The 20,672-nt window shown below is 40.6% G+C and overlaps 1 protein-coding gene across 1 annotated transcript in view; it reads right to left on the bottom strand.

The window, feature by feature from the left end:
- Window positions 1–20,672, bottom strand: part of CNTNAP2 (contactin associated protein 2) — a 1,725,059-nt gene that overhangs the window by 1,231,845 nt on the left and 472,542 nt on the right. The gene's annotated exons all lie outside the window — the stretch shown is intronic.

Below are 20,672 nucleotides of genomic sequence, written 5' to 3'. Positions count from 1 at the left end.
GCAAACTAACTGACAAGGTGATGAGTACCTCATTGCTCATGGTGATTTATGCAAAGTGATTATAATTAATTTTTTTCTTCAGGAATTGTCATGCCTAGAATGCCTATCAGCTTCTCCAGCCCTCAAGCCAACACTGCAGTGCTCATATCACATTTTCTACTCACTGCAATGGAAATTATATGCAGATGATATGATAATGACCCAAAGTACAATTGATAAAATTTCTTATTCTGACATCCTCAGTCAAAATGTTGTTATCCCCTCTCCTGCTAGAGAATCTCATTTTACAACCTGGTTCTAGCAATGCAACGAGATTAAAGACATTCAGGACATGCTTATTTTGCTTTATGAACACATCAAGAAAGTAAGTTTTGATACTGGCATACAAGTTTCTGAAGAGAACTTACTCCATATCACTTAAGTGAAAATATATTAGGAAGTAGTAATTCCTTCAATTATTTTATAGATGACTAAGATTGATTCTTGTTTCTAGAACCAGAAGTGAATGGTCACAATGAAAATGTTTTCTTGTTTCTAGGAGACTCAAAGACCTTCACGTAGCTCTATGTGATAGATGATGGTGCCACACAAGGGACTGAATATTTCTCAGACAAATATCTCTGCAACATAGTATAATGTCAGCAAAGACTGGAATTTGTAGATTTTAAATTACGTTGTGGTTTTCAAAACTATTAAACAGATTAATCATTATTAAATTTTGTCAGCAGATGTTAACAATAAAGGTATATAGTTATGCATGCATCTAGATATGGATGTATTTTATTAAAACAAACACTATATAATGTCAGTGTAGATCACCAACACTGGTCTATGCAGCAACACACATTTGGTGACACTCTGCAGACTTCTGAATGAGCACTGTATACAAGTAGTGCTATAGGCTTAGTGCATGGAATTCTGCATGTAAATTTTGGCTCTTTTTATATATCAATTAGAACACAGTGAGGGCAATTATATTCTTTGCCTGGAAGCTGCAAATGTAGGAAGAGTTTACAACAGCTAGGTATTTTGTAATATGTGCACTTGCACCAGAAAAACAATCAGGTACATTTTTTCTGAGTGTGCCAAGTACAACAAATTTTAAGACTGAAGGGCCAGCATGGCAGTGCAGTGGGGTAAGCCACTACTTGGTACCCCAGCATCCTTTATCAGGGTGCTGATTTGAGTCCTGGCTATTCTGTTTCCTAAAGATTGTTGCCATGCATCCGGCGAGGCAGCAGGTGATGGCTTCAGTTGTTGGACCCCTGTTACCCATGTGAAAGACCTGGATGGAGTTCCAGGCTCCTGACATCAGCCTGGTCCTGACTTGGCTGTTGTAGGCTTGCAGGCATTTCGGGAGTGGACCTATGCAGAGAAGATACCTGTCTCTTTGCCTTTCAAGTAGACGAAAATAAACGAAAAATGTGAAGAGTCTGAAAAATCTATTATGTTTATTAATCTGAGAAAATTCAACATCTGTAATAAATGACATTTAATAGTAAAAGGGAAAAATGAATGCCGATTTTCCAAGAAGTTGTCAAATATTCTGTTCCTTCCACAGCTTCATTTACAAATGAAGTCGCTTGAGGATTACAGAGATTGGCAACACTAATCATTGTGCATTTATTTGGACTACTTTCATTGGCAAGGTAAAGCTTAAGGTAGTTTTGTGGTGCTGTTCCTCTGAATACACCTGGTTGTGTATTAATGCAGTTTTAAGAGGAATGATCTCCAGCATTACCTGTTGTTTCCATTTTAATATTAATCTACCTTCCACCATGCATCTCAGCATTTTTCTTCTGCATTCCCATGGCACAAATCACACAACATATTTAGGCAGTTTTTGCTCTATCAATACTACCTAATTGCATGCAAGTTCCAAGGAATTCTTCCTGCTCCAACTCAATATCTTTGTATTTTGAACTGCTTTCTCTTTACTTTCTACTCTGAAGAAGACACTGAAAACCAAACAAAACCTTCCACTCTCAGCCTGTGCTGCCCTGCGCTTTGCATCTGTAGAAGCTCAATGCAATGTATTGTCTTGAGGAGAAGAAAAAGCATTCAGCCCATAATTCTTGGTTCCTGAGCCTAGTCAATTTCATAGCTCCTTCCTCTATCAATATTATATCCTTCCTATTATCTACCGCAAAAAGGACGCAGGTCAAGTGAAGTTCCTTTAAGCTACAGCCAAAGAGCCTGCTTGTCAGGCTGCCAACTCCACCACCAGGTGCTGTTCCGACTCTCCTCCACGTTCCTTTCACCCACATTCCCTCCTCGGTCTTGCTCTACGTCCTGAGACACATCTGAAACCCCTGCAGACCTTGGCCCATTCCTGAAGTGAAACTCATTTTCCTTGGTACATTTGCCTCACCTGTAAGTCTCAGGTGACTGAACCTGCCCCTCTCTTGGATGAAGGTTATTGCAGAGCCTGCTCTCCCTCCCACTACCAGCTCTGCTGTGGGCTGTGCTCTGAGGCCAGGGCATCGCTTTACTTTGTTTCCACTCCTTTCTTGGAGACTCACAGCCCCATCTGCCGCCAATGAAGTACTTCTGAAACTTTCAATTTGGAGGTCTCCATTCTAATAGCTGCAGGCAAAGCGTTGCTGCCCTACACCCTGCAGTCCCTTAATCATGCCTGATCCTCCTAGTTTCTCCTCCCAACCCAGCCAATCCAAATTTCATATAACCGAGATTCTAGATTCTCTTATCTTTTTAGGCTTTCTCTTTCACATGCTAACCTCAATGCCTAGAAAATCTAACCCAATTGTAAAGTTTTTCCACTTCTATTCCAGGAAAGTTGCCCGATTCTTGGAAGGAGATGCACAATTGATGACCGATTCCATTACAAGTTTATAGCACCTGGAAACCATGGTCCTTAGCTCCAACCTCCTCCACCCCTAATTCTCTATCATGACTTCCATCTGCCACTTCAACTTTATTCTCAGCCAGAGATCATGCAATTACCTTTTTGGAATTTGAATTTGTGGGAGGGTAGAGGGAAAAAAAAAAAAAAAAAAAAAAAAAAAACCACCTTTCCAGAACACATGGTTTTAATTTGTTCTCCACTTCAGCGGTCCTTTTGCTGTTAACACAAGATAGGCAGAGAAGGAAAATAGCACCCATATTGTATTTAGAAAAGGCTGGATGCTAGGCAAGTTGGCTTTAGACTTGTTTGTATTTAATTCTTATTTAGGAATGCTATGTAAATATTATCTCCACTTGGATAGATGAGGAAAGAGTCCAAGAGAGGTTAAAGCATTTGTCCCAGGTCGCCATCTTGGTATGAGGATCCCAAATTAATCCTTCTGTAAAAACGCTAACAGTGCCCCTGCTCCTCCTTTGGTCACTACTGTATGTAGAAGTTTGTCTTTACACCAAAGCTATTTTGTGGTTACAGTTACAAAATCAGCTGTCAGTTCTCAGCACCAAGAGTAAAATCATCGTATACCGATGCACCAAAAGACAAAGCAGTTGGAATTTGCTTAAAACACATTCATTTGAACTGAAATGCTTATATAAAAGTCACATATTCCCTCGAACACAGGGAGCCACGTTGAGTCTGACCATCCCTGAGCCACCCGAGGAGCCAGGCACATTTGCCAGGCCACTCTGAGATCCAAGAATAAGCACCTGTGGCTGCCTAAGAGGGAAAGTGCAAGGAGACAGCCAGGGCCAAAGGACATGGCTCTGGGCTGTGCGGCTGGCCTTCTGGCAAATTCGAGAGGCACTGAGGCTTTCTCGTGGACCCTCAGATTGTGGGAATCATTTCATCACCACCCACCCTTTACGCTGAGCTACCCTAGAGTGCCCTCCTCGGCCACCAACGTGACTCCCTCACTCTCCACGAGGGCTTTGGGGGCCTGGAGGCAGCGACACACACACAGTTCACCTCCCAACTTGGTCAGCCTGCATCTTTGGCAGAGGCTTGTCATTAAGAACCAGAAAATTAGTTCCAACATAGAGGAATACAGTTGCCTAGGGGGTCAGGAGATAACTGTGGAATGCAGGATTTGTACCCTAAAACCCAGGACTTGTTGTTAAATACGGTTGCTTTAAACGAGAGACACAATCACACTAGTTTAATAAACCTTCTCTAACAGTGACTCTGATCTATCCTCTCTCCAGTGCCCTGACACCTGTATAGGAAGGAGCTTTGCTTTTTCTCCCCTTCTTACATTGGCTTATGGTTCTACTGTTCACTCAGCACCTCTTGGAAGAACTCTGGGCCACTCAATCCTCACACCCAAAGGGGAGGCATTACTAACCGCCCGTCAGAATCAGCACTCCCTCTACAGGGTTTCAGACTAACCTGGACTCGCAGCACCATACAGGAACTCTGTCCGTTCTCTGTAGTCCACCTCCCCAGCTCCAGCAGCACTGACGTTCTACACGCAGCTCCTCCCCTTTTTCTAGCCCTAGACCACCGCTTTCAACCTAGGGTTTCTACCTGGGTGTTGTGAGAAACGCACACTCCTAGGTGCACCTGGTCCTGTTGAATCCGAAATTCTGCCCACAGCACTCAGCAATGTGTGATTGAACAAGCGCACCAGGAGATTCCAATGAACACTAATGTTTACAAGCCTCTGCCTGGCCCTCAAGGATCAGTACAAAGTGCTCCCCGACCTGAATCAAACCTACATTTCCATCCTCTCCAAATCCTACTGCACCCTTCACTTTCCCCAGCTGCAGCCTCAGCAAACAGCCCACTGTGCTGACATCTGACATTGTCCGGTGCTTTATTCTCCACATCTTCACAGCATTTCCATGGACAACATTTTTTTCTATCTTCTATTCTATTCATGGTGATTTTGTTTACAGAGGGCTCCCACCTGCTGGTTCACTCCTCAAATGCCCATACCTGTAGCCAGGAGCCAGGAACTCAACCCAGGTGGCCGGAACCCAGCTGCTGGAGCCTTCACTGACAACATCTGCATTAGCAGAAATCAGGATTCAGGAGCTGGAGGTCGTTATCAAACCCAGGCATTCCAGTTTAGGACAGGAGCATCTTAATGAACCAATGAGCCAACTGTCTGCGCCCATCTCCCACCACATTCGTGTTCTGATTCTTGTCCATATGTCAATATTTTAGTAAAACTGTCCCCTTTGTCACTGGGTGCTCTGTGCATACCTTTCTCAGCACTTTCCACGCCACTGGGAGGAAGGGCAGAACTTTGCCCTCCCTTTCTAAAGGGTCAGGGTAAGGAGAGAGAGTATCCATGGTTAATGAAAGGGGCTTGGAAGACATATGGAGAAGGGTCTGAAGCCAGACTTCATGGAACCCCCAGCTGTGTATCTCGACGTCTCTAAGCCTCAGTTTCATCACCTTTAAAGTAAGGTAAAAACTACCACAAACATTTGTTGCAAAGGCCATGCCGTAATTTATATAAGGCACACAACCAAGAAGCCCTTCAATCATTAAAAATACTTTAAGAAGACCTAAATGAAAGATCTCTGTGAGTGAGATCCCAGTGGAAAGAACGGGGCCATCAAAGAAGGAGGTACCTTTCTCTGAAGGGAGGAGAGAACTTCCACTTTGACTATGACCCTATCGGAATAAGATCAAAGTCAGCGAACTCTAAAGGCTTCCATAGCCTTGGCAACTCATGACTAGAGCCTAGGGAGATTACTGACGCCATGAACAGGAGTGTCAAATTGTTAAATCAGCAACAGGAGTCACTGTGTACTTACATCCCATGTGGGATCTGTCCTCAATGTGTTGTCTAATGTGCAGTGATGCTATAACTAGTACTGAAACAGTATTTTTACACTTTGTGTTTCTGCGTGGGTACAAACTGATGAGATCTTTACTAATTATATACTGAATCGATCTTCTGTATATAAAGATAATTGGAAATGAAAAAAAAAAAACCTGGTGTTAAATTGGAAATGGCATAGAAAATTAATTTTTTAAAAAAATATTATGTAGGATCTCTGTCTTTAATGTGCTGTACACTCTTATTTAATGCTATAACTAGTACTCCAACAGTATTTTTTTTCACTTTGTGTTGCTATATGGGGGCAAACTGTTGAAATCGTTACCTAATATATACTAAACTGATCTTCTGTATATAAAAAGAATTGAAAATGAATCATGATGTGATTGGAAGGGGAGAGGGAGCGGGAAAGGGGAGGGTTGTGGGTGGGAGGGAAGTTTTGGGAGGGGGAAGCCATTGTAACCCATAAGCTGTACTTTGGAAATTTATATTCATTAATAAAAGTTTAATTAAAAAATACTTTATTGGGTAATATTGACAAACACACAAGAATCTAAGTTATGCAATTAGACAGCATAACAAATGCTTTTGATGGAATCAATCACCATGAAAATTAAATATAAGAATTAGGATTGATGTTACCTGTGTCTCCTTTCCCCTTGTTACTTCACCCAAAATGAACTATCTTGAAATATATATTTTCTTGTCTCTTTATTACCTTTCAAAATGCAGTTTTAACATGTGTATGAAGTGAAATTTTTTTATCTTATAATTATTTGAGATTTATCAAAATGCTGCTCTGCTGTTCCTTATCTGTTGATTATTGAATTTTTTTTAAAGCTGTTCAACACTAGGTCTCATTATGGCTTCATCCATATTTCTAGATGTAGTTGGGGTCAATTCAAACCTACAGTTGGGTGGTATTTTATCATTTCATTATTCCGTGACTTATTTCACATTCTAAAGTCGATAGTGTAATGTATTCCCCCTGTGGTAAACATTTGGGTTGTTTCCGCATTTTATTATTAACAAGTATTTTAATGTGAATATACTTATCCAGGTATACTATGCCCCTATGTAAGAATTTCTCTAGTAAATACACCTAAAAGTGTAGTTGCTAAGTTTCAGATTTATGTGAGTGGCCGGATTTATCTGTTAAGACCAAACATGTCATTATTATTAATGAATATACTGATTTTATCAACTGACCTTATGAACAAATTTTTGTCTTTTTATCAACTTATTTCACTAATGTTCTCTCTTACTTTTAATTCTCATTCCTTTCTGTTTACCCCGGATTCATTTTGTTGCCCTTTTCCTTACTTTGTTATTGATTTTTAATGATATTTATATAATTAATACTTAGCGTTTCCTTTAAAATGTAAGTGTTTTGTGTATATCATTCCTTATAAGATTCAGGACTTGTAAAACCTTCCTGTTTAATAGCATATTTTGGTCCAATATTTTAGCCATGTTACTTATTTTTTCAGTCCTATGTGCTAAATGCTATACATAGACAATGGGTCTTCAAAATGTTCATGGAAAATGCATACTCTGAAAAAATTACATATGGAGATAAAAAATCTCTCTTAACTCCAAATTTTCAAAACAATTTTGAAGTTTCCTCATATTTGGAATCAAAAGATAAGTTTATTTGAGTATTAAAGAGACATTTACAACCCAGACTTCTCAGTGAGCAGTGTTGTCCACATTCCCCCTGTGGTAGCAAGGTTTCAGCTCTGGTTTGTGCAGTCAGGGATCACCAAGCTCCAGGTATTTTACATTTGGTTTCCAGCAGTTAAAATGGTTAGATTTTCCTAACATGTCCACTCTTTAAAATGTTTTATTTCCTTATTGGTATTTAATTCCATTGGGGTCCATTCCTCTCCTTTTCCCACCCTTTGTGCTTTCTGTTCTTTCTCCCCCTCCCCATCTCTTTCTCCATCTCTCTCCCTTTTCCTTCCTTTCCTCCCTTCTTGTCTCCCCCAGCTAATGTGCTGATTCACAAGTGCTGCCCCTCATACTTCTTGTTACATTAGCCTGGGCTGATATAAGGTGATTGGAACTTTATACTGGAAGCCACTCTTTGGAATGGACTGTGTCTTTAGTTTGGTTCCACTCTTTTCTTTAGTTTGGCTCCACTCTTTTGTTACTTACCTGGCCCCTGCTTTCAGAAATCGTTCACTGAAAACTGTACATTGTACACGCTCCCTATGTACAAGTACATTAGACTGACTTGAAATATATATTTTCTTCTCTCTTTATTACCTTTCAAATTCTGAGACTGTTCTAGTCTGCATCAGCTTATGTATTTTGGGTTTCACATCCAGCTGTTTACACTGTAAGGCTAGGCTGCCTGTGAATGATCCAGTCTCTGCAGAGTCACCCTGCCCCGTGTCAGGGAGACAAGGACAGTGAAGGCACCCCTCAGTGTCTTTGAGCAGTCCATATTTGCCTCTGGGCTGAGGACTGTATGCACGAGGAAGGCAGACAATATCTGATAATCCCTCTTCAGGAGCTCAGTCTTATCAGTACTGACTCCAGCAGTTTGGTCAGCCAGGAATAATCTAATGGGTAATTAAATATCCTATTTTCTTATCTTGGTATTGGTGACATTCCTATATGGGTTTTTCAAAGGGGCCCACAAGCTCTATTTGGTGTGTAGTACCTTACAAGGCACCACTGATCCTTCCTGTCATAGTATTTACTCACTATTTAGCCACTACATTACTGGGCAAGTGCCACAATCCGGCCGCTGTGAGAAGCAGCAACAGTTCCATGCCATTCCCAGTCCACAGCGAACAACCTCCACTCAGACCCCAAAGAGCTTGCATTAGCATGTGACACAGGAGAAATTTCACGAAGTTTTGACCAACCCCAAAGCCTATGCTGGTGATGGCTTTGTACCAAGTTTCAGGCTGATAAAAATTTTTAAAAAAAGGCATATAAGGGAGTGTGTCCTTACATTGCTCTTTAAAGCATAGCAGTTTTAGGGACATCCTTGGCCTAGCAGTGTCAATGATGGCTGAACCTCTGTATACAACATTGGGATAGTTGGGTTGATACCTGACTTTGGTTCCTGATTTCAGCTTTCTGTTAATGTAGACCCTAGGAGAAGCAGTGATGAATCAAAGTGATTGAGTACCCGCCACGCACATGGAAGACCTGTGTTACATTCTCAGTTCCCAGTCTCAGCCCAGCCCTAGCTCAACACTAGATGTTGCACTCATTTGGAAAGTAAGTCTCTCTCTCTCTCTTTTCCAAGCTCTCCCTCTTTCTCTGCCTCTCAAATAAATAAAAATAATAAAAGATCATAGTTTTTATATTTTACTGAACTTGTCTGAATAAAACACCTTTAATTTAACAAATTAGCCAAACATGCCAAATAATGATCCCATCTTCTTGGATGGACAGCTAACAAAAATGAAGTCCAGACTGGCCATCTGCATCACCCAGTGGCTGGGTTACATTATGTAAATGGCCCTTCCCTCTCTGAGATTGGCTGTGCAATTTAACTTTCTAATTATAAATCTTAATTAGGCTTTACTAGACTATGAGCGGCTTGATTAGTTCTGATGTATGATGAATCTCTTTTTAGCTGCTAGCCAGTGCCCATTACTGCTAAGTTTTCAAAACATGACTGGTGACTTGAATGAGAATATCCAAACTGGCATTTTGACATAAAATAAAAATAAATTTTAGAGATTTCTATTTCACTTTAGCTAGGAAATATTGAAAGGTTTCTCTTGTTTTTGTTGGCTAGAGTTTAACCCTCATTCAAAGTTGTTCTAAGCTCTTGTTAGTTCAAGGAGCCATTGCTAGAGACCATGCTAACACAAACTCTTTCAACTTTTAAGAAATCCCCAATAGAATTACAAGATTAAAATGAACCATTTATGTCTTCCAAAACCCCTTTATGTTGTCACATTTATTTTTATAATCCTCTTGGGAGATTAGTCCAATAGTCACAGTTTCTGACTGAATAATGATAATATTACTAAGTATGAATGTGATTAACTAAATTATTTTCATTCTTATGTAATAAAGGAAGTGGAGTACTAGACTCCAATAAAAGTGGATTATAGGATTGTAAAATTTTGAAACAGAGTGGAGAAAAATTCCGTTTAAGAAAACAATATTCAAGATTAGCAAACTTACATAATTCTAATTCAGTACTACAGTCATATAAAAGATTTCTAAAAAAAAGCTTAGCTTTTAATCAATTAGCATAGTAAACACAAAGTAATTATAAAAGTTTAATATTGGGAAAGGATTACACACTGAATAGCAAAGCCTCAACATAGAACTAGTGTGCTCAATATAGGGTTAACAAAATTACAAATACTGTTTTTCTGAGAAAATACTATGTGGCAACACTATCCCTTATTTTTAAGTAATATTATTATTCCAAGATCTCTAATGAGATTTATTGAGACAATAATTTTAAAATACAATGAATTAATACACAGACTCCTAAAAGTACTTACAAAACAGAAATAGAATGCTAATATTGATTTTTCTCTATTAATTAATGGGTTATACTATCACAGCTGTGCAAAGCTAGTTAATTAGAGTTAACAGGCTTTGCTTAGCCAAAGCACTTTGCTTTTGTTCTTATTTCTCCTGTTTAATGTTAATCTTCAGCATACATAGCTACAGCAATGAAAAATAAACATGCTATTTGATTTATAATTTTGAGTTACTTCACAAAGAATTGCCTCAGAATGTTTCATGACTTTTAAAAAAATGTTATTTGAAAGGCACAGTGACAGGGAGAGAGAGAGAGGCCGATCTTTCATCCAGTGATTCACCCCCAAAAGTCTGCACCTTCCAGGAACCAGAAGCTACAGCCGGGTCTCCCATGTGGGTGGGTGGGGCCCAAGGACTTGAGCAGTCGTCCACTGCCTGCTCCCCAAGTGCATTAGCAGCAGCATCAGGAGCAGAGGAGCCGGAACTTAAACCAGCACGGCAATATGGGATCTCATGTCACAGAGTGATGGCTTAGCCTGCCACACCAAAACGCCAGCCCACATAACGTTTGGTGAAAGGACTGAAAATGAAAATCTTGAAAAAATTCAACGACTCAGTAAAGAGCCCATCTTGGTGAAGTGTTTAATGAAATAAGAATTCCTTGTTCTTCGTCTACTTAAAGCGAACCTGCTTAAACTCCTTATACTTTACCTACTTAGTAAAGCTAGTTTGCCTTTCTGTTGAGCTGTTTCTTATAACTGTCTTCTTTAATAAATATGCTTGGGGGGCCGGCGCTGTGGCACAGCGGGTTAAAGCCCTGGCCTGAAGTGCCAGCATCCCATATGGGCGCCAGTTAAAGTCCCGGCTGCTCCACTTCCAATCTAGTTCTCTGCTATGGCCTGGGAAAGCAGTGGAAGATGGCCCAAGTCCTTGGGCCCCTGCACCCACGTTGGAGACCCAGAAGAAACTCCTGGCTCCTGACTTCAGATCGGCACAGCTCCGGCTGTTGTGGCCATCTGGGGAGTGAACCAGTGGATGGAAGACCTCTCTCTCTCTCTACCTCTCTCGGTGACTCTGTCTTTCAAATAAAATGTATCTTTTAAAAAATAACTGAAAAGTGATCCCTGTTAAATATAAGAGTGGGAATAAGAGAGGGAGGAGATGTACAATTTGGGACATGCTCAATCGGACTTGCCCCAAATGGTGGAGTTAAAAATGTGCCAGGGGATTCCAATACAATCCCATCAAGGTGGCATGTACCAATGCCATCTCACTAGTCCAAGTGATCAATTTCAGTTCACAATTGATCACACTGATAGGTCTAAGAGTCAAAGGGATCACAGAAACAAGACTAGTGTCTGCTAATACTAACTGATAGAATCAAAAAGGGAGAGAACGATCCATCATGGGAAGCGGGAAACACAGCAGACTCATAGAATGGCAGATGTCCTAAGTAGCACTCTGGCCTCAGAATCAGCCCTTAAGGCATTCGGATCTGGCTGAAGAGCCCGTGAAAGTATTTTAGGCATGGAAAGCCAAGACACTCTGGCAAAACAAACAAACAAACAAACAAAAACAACAACCAAAACCTAAATGAAAGATCTCTGCGAGTGAGATCCTGGTGGAAAGGACAGGGCCATCAAAGAAGGAGGTACCATTCTCTGAAGGGAGGAGAGAACTTCCATTTTGACTATGACCATGTCTGAATAAGATCGAAGTTGGTGAAATCAAAAGGCTTCCATAGCCTTTTAGTACTGAAACAGTATTTTACACTTCGTGTTTCTGTGTGGGTGCAAACTGGTGAAATCTTTAGTTAATATATACTAAATCGATCTTCTGTATATAAAGATAATTGAAAATGAATCTTGATGTGAATGGAATGGGAGAGGGAGTGGGAGATGGGAGGGGTGTGAGTGGGAGGGAAGTTATGGGGTTGGAAGCCATTGTAATCCATAAACTGTACTTTGGAAATTTATATTTACTAAATAAAAGTTTAAAAAAAGCTTGGAAGTTATTTTTTAAGTTTACAAATATTTCCTTGAATATCTTTAAGCCTGTAATATACAATATATAAGCCTGTAATATATAAAGCCTGTAATATATAATATATAAAGATATATAGATATTTACATTATCTAAACTTGATAAAGATCTTAAACCATTTTGCTTTAAAAAGCAAAAAGTTCTGAGAAAATGGTATTTTCCGGTGGAAAAAAATATGTGAATTCTCAAGCCTATAAGATGTCCTGGGAGGCACTGCCATGGTTTGGATGTGGTTTCTTCCCCAAGGATGTGTGGTTTGGCATCTTGGTCCCCAGTGTGGCAATGATTAGAAGTGGTGGGACCTTTAAGGAGTGGGGCATAATGACAGGTGTTTAGGTCATTAAAGATACTCCCCTCAAAAGGGTTCTTGTGGCACCCTGGCTAGTTCTTCAAATGCCATGTCACAAAACAATAAAGTTGGTCCCTCTGTTGGCACTCTGGTTCCTGTCTCTCTATGTGACCTTCCCCCTCCCCCACATAGTCCTACCACCGCGATGCCTCTGCCATGGGAACCTTGCCAGAGACTAGCAGATGCTGGGGTCATACTATTAGACCTCCAGAACTGTGAGCTAAATAAACCACTTACTTATACATTGCCAAGGCTCACCTATTTTGTTAGAGCATCAGAAAATGGGCTAATATGCTCACCTCCCCTGACAAGTTGTTTTAGACGTTTTCTGATCTATATGACATTCTTTCACACACTCTGACTTGTATTTTCTCTGATCTCTGGCCTCTCGCCTCTATGTACCACCATGCCTTACTCCAGTTCACACTATTTTACTCTGCTTCTAGAAGGGTCTTCCTGAATGCTAAACCTCTTGTCTTTAATAATGACTGACTTCAAATTGGACCTACACTATGGCTCCCTTTGAAATCACTTCCTTTTGGTGAACCTTAGGCATTATTCACTGCACATGTTGCAAACCTGGCTATCTCTCCACCACAGAGGTATGCTACCCATGGAAAGTCATGCTGTGGCTGCAGGCAGCTTCCTGCATGGACCACAAAGCAAGAGGGTGGAGTGGCAGTAATGGTGGTGGCATTTTCCTGGGTTCTGGCCAATTAGTGAAGGCAGAGTGATGTGTGCCACTTCTGTGTGTGGTTTATAAAAATCTACAAGTATGCTCCTCCATGGTGTCTCTGTGACAGCTGCTGGGGTTTCTACATCCCGAATGACCATGTAGAGCCGTGTTCCCTACCCTCCCTGCTTCTCTCAGTTGAATTTTCAGGGATTGACAAGTAAACTTCCACTTGGTTAAACCACTGAGATCGGGTCCACTTTTATTCTGTGGCCATAATAACAATTTTCAGACTGAAGATGATAGAAATCTTATTAGACTAAATTCTTTACTCAGCTATCAACGGAATTTATACTTTCTTAGGGTACACTCAATAATGTAGATTTAGCTCAAGAGAAATACAAAAATATAAAGAACAACATACACATGAATGAGATGTCAAAAATTGCACGTCCGTAAAATGTATGTAGCATTCTGAATTTTTAGCACTTGTTATAAAAATGGCTGATTTCACAGGAAAAACTTGAATGCAATTAGATGTGACTTCTGGAATGAAGCTTCTAGTATAATAGTTCAAAATTTTGAAATATGGAATTAAAATAAGGAATTATTTGTAACATATGACTTATAACTACAAAATAAAAATAGAATTTCATTGAGAAATTAAATATATATTTTCATAAGCGATTCCATGTAGCTACTTTGAAACTTCACTATATTTCTGGGACATCTAACCTGATATTGTCATATATTTTTATAAAATCCAAATTCTTTATCATGGTATTCAAATTCCTGCATCAGTTGTCTTATGCCTTTTTTTTTGTTGTTGTTTCAATCTTTTTCTTTCCTTTTTTTAAAAGATTGATTTATTTTTTTTGAAAGGCAGAGTTACAGAGAGAAACATAGAGAAAAATATCTTCCATGTGCTGGTTCACTCCCCAAATGGCCACATCAACTAGGGCTGGGCCAGGCTGAAGCCAGGAAGCAGAAGTTTCATCTGAGTCTGCCACATGGGTGCAGGGGCCCAAGCACTTGGACCATCTTTGGCTGCTTTCCCAGATGCATTATTAGGTAGCTGGGTTGGAAGTGGAGCAAAAGGACTCGAAAAAAATGCCCATATGGGATGCCCATGCTGTAGGTGGAAGCTTTACCATTGTGCCACATCACCAGTCCCAATCTTTTTCTTGATTTTATTTCTGTTTCTTTTATTTTCCTATTTTCTTATGTTTATTTCAATACTGATAGTTCAATACTGATAGTTAATTTTGAATCCATTCACTGTTCAATACTTTATAATGTTAAATACTTTAATTTTACTAATTTATTATAACAAAATAGTATATCATTTATTTATGTGCCCTTTAATTATTTCCCACTAAAATATTGCATATATTTTTAAAATTTTTAATATTTACTGATTTTCGTCTGCTTGAGGCAGAAAGAAATAGAAAGAAATCTTTCATCCTCTAGTTCTCTCCCCAAATGCCCCAACAGCCAGGGCTGGGCCAGGCCAAACCAGGAGATGAGCCTGGAACCTCATCTTGATCTCCCACATGCGTGGAAGGAAACACATTACTCAATCTGTCATCTGCTGCCTCCCAGGTGCATTAGCAGGAAGCTGGATCAGAAGCGGAGTAGCCGGGAATCAAACCAGCACTCCAGTATAGGGTGTGGGTGTCCCAAGCAGAGGTTTAACCAGTGTGCCACAACTGTGCATGAATATATTCTACATTTGTTTATTTCATTAATTTCATTAATGCTTCTCCTCCTTTTCTAATTTTTAAACTTGCTTAGCAGTGATTTCTTATTGATTTACATAGTTTTGTCATTCTTATTACCATCTGTTCAGTGTGTAAAATATATTCTTTGTTGGTTTTAACTTATTTTCATTCTTTAAGGTGTTTTCCAATGATATGATTTCTTAACTTCAATAAAGATAAATATACCAATATTTTATAGTTAATGCTTTGTGTTTTCCTTAAGAAATGTCTCTCTGTCTCTAGGGGCTGGTGCTATGGTGCAATGGGTTAAGCTGCCGTCTGCCATTCTGGCTTAACATATGGACGGTGGTCCGAGTCCTGTTGGTCCATTTTCAATCCAGTTCCTTGCTGCTGTGCCTAGGAAAGCACCAGAGGATGGCCAAAGTGTTTGGCCCCTGCACCTATGAGGGAGACCCAGAAGAAGCTAGCAGTTCCAGGCTTCAGCCGGGGCAGCCACTGTGGCCATTTGGGGGGTGAACAGTGAATGCAAGAGCTCTCTCTTCCTCCCTCTCTCCTTCTTTTCCTCTCTCTCCCTCTCCTTCTCTCTCTCTTTCAAATAAACATATTTTTTTCTTTAAAAAAATCTCTATTCTAAAACCTAAATGATATCTAAATACTAGAATAACTTTAAAACTCTATTTCTGAAGCCCTCAATGTATCAGGTTAATTTTATTTTATACTGTTTACTTGGTGATAACTTCTAACTCCCCTTATTGAATGGAATTCTGCTATGGTTCTTATACACTGTCATATTTAAATATTTAGTCGTTTCCAGGCTTTCCATTTTCCTCCTATACTCAAATTCTTTATCTTCTGGTACACCATTTTAATTCCACAGCCTTAATTGTCCTTACAACTGTTCAGATGAATTCATTTTTGCTTTTTCTGACAGTTCTTATTTGTTTTTTCTGCTACACAAATCACAAAATTCATTTATAAAATTTTAAATATTAAAGAAACAATGGAAATTTTAAAATTTTTATTTGATTTATTTGAGAGGGAGAAGGAGAGAGTCTCTTGTCTGCTGGCTCATTTCATAAATGCCTCCAACAGCTGAGGCTGGCCAAGCTGAAGTCAGGAGCCAGGAATTTAAACTGGGTCTCTCACACGGATGGCAGGGCCCAGCCTCTTGACCAATCAGCCACTGCGTCCAGGGTAATACAGGAATCTGGAATTGGGACTGGAGCCCACACTGGAATTCAGACACTCTGACGTGGGCTGTGGGCATACTAAGTGCTGTCCTAACGCTGTGCCAAACATCTGTCCCTGAGGGTTCATTTTAATTGATCGGGAATGCCTGTTGGCACATTAAGTGGAAACTTTAATTCCATAAAAACTTTAATTCTGAAAAATAAAAAGAGGCTAAAGATTAATAGAACTGAAAGGAACCACCTAGGAAACAGAGTAGTTGTCATCATATTTTAAATATTGGCTAATAATTTCCAGTACCTAATGAGTCACCAATTATACAAATAGTGAACCTTACCAAATATTTTAGCTGATTATATTTTATTTCACTTAAATACTTAAACTAATACATGTTAACCAAATATTAAAAATCTTTATGGTTATTGTACCATATTATCTATCAATTGTGTTAGTATTAAATTTAAAAAAAAATTATATATTTGAAATAGATCAAGAAAGAGAGGGAGAGTCAGAGAGAAAGAGAGAGAGATCTTCCATCCACTGGTTTACTCCCCAAATGGCACCAACTGCCAAGGGTGGGCCAGGCCAAAGCCAGGAGCCTGGAACTCCATCCAGGTCTTCCATGACAGTGGCAGGGGCCCAAATACTTAAGCCAACTTCCATTGCCTTCCCCAGCACATTAGCAGAGAACTGGCTTGGAAATGGAGATGACAGTACTCCAACTGGCACTCATATGGGATATTGGTGTTGCAGGCAATAGCTTAACCTGCTGTGCCACAGCACCAGCCCCCACTATTATTAGTTTTTTTAATGAGTTTTTCATAAAAAGACTATGTTCTGTCAGGACAGGAACCTGTCCAGATGTTAACTCAATGTCAAGATAAAACTGGCTTAACAGGCTAATCCTCCGCCTTGCAGCGCCGGCACACCGGGTTCTAGTCCCAGTTGGGGCACTATATTCTGTCCTGGTTGCCCCTCTTCTAGGCCAGCTCTCTGCTGTGGCCCGGGAGTGCAGTGGAGGATGGCCCAAGTCCTTGGGCCCTGTACCCCATGGGAGACCAGGAGAAGCACCTGGCTCCTGCCTTCGGATCAGCGCGGTACGCCAGCCACGGCGGCCATTGGAGGGTGAACCAATGGCAAAGGAAGACCTTTCTCTCTGTCTCTCTCTCTCGCTGTCCACTCTGCCTGTCAAAAATAAATAAATAAAAAGATAAAACTGTGGCTGTGTAGGATTTATGTATCAATATTTATACATGGGATTGATTGCTATACATTATAATTATACTGAGAGAGAGAGAGAGGACTATCATATAATCCAGCAATCTCACAGCTGAGTATAAAGCTAAAGGAAATGTTAAGTCAGTATGCCGGAGAGAATCTGTATTCCCATGTTCAACCTGCAGCTGTGGGATCAATCCGAGGTGGCCCAACAGATGAAGCAAATGTGGTTCATACACAGATCAGAGCATAACCCTGTCCCTAAAGAAGGACATTTTTCCATGTGTGACAACACAGATGAACCTGGGAACAGTGTTGAGTGAAACAGCCTGGCTTGGAAAGACAAACGTTGAATGATCACAATTCCATGTGGATTCAAAATCGAAGAGTAATATGGCTTAATGTGATGGTTTTAGAAATGTTTGTAATTTTACAAAGTGACTTTATTTGTATCACCTCCATTGATTTTCATAGTATGATATTATGTAACTCATAGTCAATAGCAGTGAGAGATGAAGTCAGGAAAATTTTGAAAATTATCTTCAGGGACAGGTTTTGTGGTGCAGCCAGTTAAGCTGCTGTTTTGGATGCCTGCACCCAATATCAGAGTGCCAGTTTGAATCTCAGTTCCCCTACTTTCACTTCAATTTCCTGCTAACGTATCCTGGGAAGCAGTGAGTGATGGCTCAAGTGCTAGGACACTTGCCTCCAATGTGGGAGACCTGGATGGAGTTCAAGACTTTTGGCTTCATCCTAGCCCAGCCCTGGCTGTTGTCAGCATTTGGGAAGTGAACCACATGATGGAAGTTTGCTCTCTCCACCACCTCTTCCCCACTCTTTGTCCCCATACAGTTTAAGTGGATGAAAATAATAAAGATTTTTAAAAAGCTGTTTTCATCCAGCAATCTGAAAATAGTCCAAGGATCAATAGCACAAACAGTGGGACATGGTTCTGAAAGTCACTGTGGGAGTATATATTGACTCACCGAAAGAAAAACCATAAAAGAAAATGTATCCAGTACTCATTTGTTTCTTTTAAAATTAATGGATTTTTTAAGTACCATCAGGCATTAAAAGAATATTAAATAATATATTTCTACTAGAAATTAAAATGTTAGTTTACACAGTATTTCCTGAGTACAGAGCGATATTTGGTAATAACAAGGAAATGCAACATTTCTAATAAAACCAACATTCCATATTTTATATTTCTGTTCTTCAAAGTAGTTAGTTGACATAATTAAGAGTTAATATAAGCTAAAAATATAACTTTAGCTGGAGTTGGAAAATATGTTTTAGAACCTTATGAAGTAGGCAGGCATACAAGTTAAAATTGATCAGATTTGTGAACTGGAAGACCACGTCTTCGCCACACCCTTGTGTGGCCTCATGCCCCTACCTGATGCCTTTGCCACGCCCCTGTGTGGCTTCATTCCCCTACCTGGCCACACCGGGGTGCCCACCAGCCAATCAGGTTAATTAACCACTCCCCTTTGGAGTGGGTTAAAAGCCTAGGGCACAGTGTGCTTGGCCCTGCTCTTCTTCCCTGGCCTCCTGCCAGGACAGGGCTTGCTGTAGCCCTGCGCCTCCAGGGCACATAGCCTTCAGGCCATGTGCTCTAGGCTTCCTGGCCTAGATGCTCATCCATGTGACTGGTTCCTGGTGCTTGGTATGAACCCCCATTCACCTCTCTCCCTTAAATAAAGCTCTCACTCTCCTATGCATCTTTCTCACTAGATAAAAGCTTAAAACGTACCATGCTGCCTCGTTTATCTGTGCTGGTATTTAGAATTCTTCTCTAAATATTAGCCAAGAACCCTCTTGGGCTTATTAATATCGGGATTTAGTAATAAGCTCGTGGTGAACTCATAAGGCACCCCAAATTCCGGTAGCACATGTGGCACCCCGGATAGCATTTCTAGGGAACTTTAAGGGGCCACATTTCAGGGTAAACTTTAGGGGGTCTTCTCCGATTTCACTTATGCCATAAATTCTAACAATCACTAGTACATCACAAAGCAAATATCTATAATGTGTGTACCTGGAAGGAAGGGTGGGGCTGGGAGAATGGAGGGACTATGATATAGATTCATAGGATTTTCTGGTATGTAACAACAAAATTACCTATGCACTCTACTAGAGCTGCAATGCACTCCAAAGTATATTTAAATTGTGAATGTAATTTCCAAGAAAATGCACTGTTCAAATGGGCACATATTTTTTGATTAAGTCAGTTCAAAGGGGTCCAGGTTTTCTTTAGGGTTTTTATGCTTCTAGAAACAATCAGAAAACCTCTGACTCTAAATTGAGGAATTTAAAATAAAATGTAAATAAAGGAATTATTTTGTTCCTCTGGGAAATCACCGAAGGTGGCACGGCCTGAAGCTTTGTGAGAGCCTACATTCCTATTGCCACCACCCCACCCTCCCATCCCTACCATCCCCTCCCCCCTTCCCCCAGTCAGTAACACCTGCCTCCAGCTCACAGCCCTTCTCCTGGCCGGTTCCCTGGCAATCTCTGATGGGCCAGTATTTGCATGATGACCCAGTGAACAGTTTGCCTTCTCAGTTCTTGGTGTGTTCCCCTCAAACAACCATGTCTTCCGTTCTATCCTGGACATCTGTCCCCATGGTCAAAACTGACTTTCGTTGTAACCTGAAATAACAGCTCATTTGTGTCCTGATTGCTAACATTCCAGTCTCGGGAAAGATCCCTGCTCTTTGAGATCACTTACTCTAGTACCCCTATTACAATTACTATTCAAAACCCTTGGCCAGTGCCACGCCTCAACAGGCTAATCCTCCGCCTGCAGCGCCAGCACACCTGGTTCTAGTCCTGGTGGGGGTGCCAGATTCTGTCCCGGTTGCTCCTCTTCCAGGCCAGCTCTCTGCTGTGGCCCGGGAAGGCAGTGGAGGATGGCCCAAGTCCTTGGGCCCTGCACCCCATGGGAGACCAGGAGAAGCACCTGGCTCCTGGCTTCAGATCAGCGCGGTGCGCCAGCCGCAGCACGCCGGCCACAGCGGCCATTGAGGGGTGAACCAACGGAAAAGGAAGACCTTTCTCTCTGTCTCTCCCTCTCACTGTCCACTCTGCCTGTCAAAAAAAAAATATATATAAAAAAACCCCTCTGTTTCTCCTATTCTTACAGCTTGGATTCTGTTTCTCGTGCAGTTATTGATACTTCACATAGGTTAATTTATTTGTTGAAACCAACTCTGGGGAATTTTTATTCATGAGAAATAACAAAATGGACTGACAGGTTTCATTTTAAGTTTTTGATCATGAACTTCTATCAT

Source organism: Lepus europaeus, chromosome 1 (genome assembly GCF_033115175.1).
Source record: "Lepus europaeus isolate LE1 chromosome 1, mLepTim1.pri, whole genome shotgun sequence".
Taxonomy (NCBI): domain Eukaryota; kingdom Metazoa; phylum Chordata; class Mammalia; order Lagomorpha; family Leporidae; genus Lepus; species Lepus europaeus.
The sequence above is the reverse complement of the archived record's forward strand: the minus strand, read 5'-3'. Positions and strand labels throughout refer to the sequence as shown.